Below are 1,422 nucleotides of genomic sequence, written 5' to 3' on the forward strand. Positions count from 1 at the left end.
CAGCACAGAGCTGTTCAAGCTCAAAAATGCCTATGAGGAGTCCCTGGAGCACCTGGAGACCTTCAAGAGAGAGAACAAGAACCTTCAGGGTAGGTAGGGGCCAGTGGTATGGTCACCTATGTTGAAAAAGGGAGACATAGGCTTTGAGTTTTTTGGCCCTCTTATCCCCAGAGGAGATCTCGGACCTGACTGAGCAGCTGGGAGAAGGAGGAAAGAATGTACATGAGCTGGAGAAAGTCCGCAAGCAACTAGAAGTTGAGAAGCTGGAGCTGCAGTCAGCCCTGGAGGAGGCTGAGGTAAAGGCTTAACTCTGTCTCTGTCCTGGGCCCTCTCCCCACCCCCATTCTGACTCCCTGTCTCTCTGCTTGGAGGTGATACTGACCCAAGACAAAATCCGTTAGCTCCTTATCTTTGGCTTCAGGCATTCTTACCTTCTGAAGCCTCATGTCTCTGCTCTGTCACTCCCTTCTCCCCCAAAATACCACAAGGTAATCCTTCAGGGATGGGACCTTCTGGTTTCCATTACCCTTGACTACCTCCAAAACTATGGCCTGCACAGGGAGAAACATCAGAGTCTGATTGCAGGCCATGAGGCTTTGTTTCCCCTCTGGCTTTTAAATGTTTTTAATCTGGCAATCAAAATAACACTTACACAGTAGTTAGGAGCATGGACTCCAGAGACAAACAGACTTGAGTCCGAAACTTGGTTTGAGGACCTGCACTGTGCTATTGGTAAAATTCATAATCTTAATTAGCTTCAGTTTTCTCACCTGTAAAGTAGGGTTAATTGTAAATACCTCAAAATTTTATGCACAATTTTTATGAAGATTAAGAGAGGTAACACATTTAAGCATTTAATCTATTTCAGCTATTATTATTCATTTTAAGAGCCTGGGAAAAACCCTGAGATGTTAGGCTTCAACTTTTCTCACTTAAGGGTGAGGGATCTAAGAAACAAAACTAAAGTTTTAAATTAGTGGTTATAAAATCACTCCCTTCTTTATGATACTTTATATAGGTCACACATTCACACAATGTTAGTGCTGGAGGGTCCTGGCAATTGTACAGTCCAAGTCTTTTCCTTGACAAAGGAAACCCAGTGAGTCGGGAAACCCAAGAAGCCCCACACTGCCTTCCCTACCACACCTTCCAGGACCTGGGGGTACTATTCCCACCTCCCAGTCACTTCCCAGCTTTATTCTCCAAGCTATTGCCCTGGCTGATATCTGCCTCCTCTCTGCCTCTCCCCCCACATCCTGAACCTGGGCCTTGACTGTCTGCCTTGGACCCTGTCTTTCCAACTCCCTACCAGGCCTCCCTGGAGCATGAGGAGGGCAAGATTCTCCGGGCCCAGCTGGAGTTCAACCAGATCAAAGCAGAGATTGAGAGGAAGCTGTCAGAGAAGGATGAGGAGATGGAGCA

General features: G+C 46.7%; 1 pseudogene; it reads left to right on the forward strand.

Annotated features, from left to right (window-relative positions):
• Positions 1–1,422, forward strand: part of LOC102813980 — a 38,905-nt pseudogene that overhangs the window by 31,293 nt on the left and 6,190 nt on the right.

This window comes from Chrysochloris asiatica, unplaced genomic scaffold (assembly GCF_000296735.1).
Source record: "Chrysochloris asiatica unplaced genomic scaffold, ChrAsi1.0 scaffold00017, whole genome shotgun sequence".
In the NCBI taxonomy this organism is placed as follows: domain Eukaryota; kingdom Metazoa; phylum Chordata; class Mammalia; order Afrosoricida; family Chrysochloridae; genus Chrysochloris; species Chrysochloris asiatica.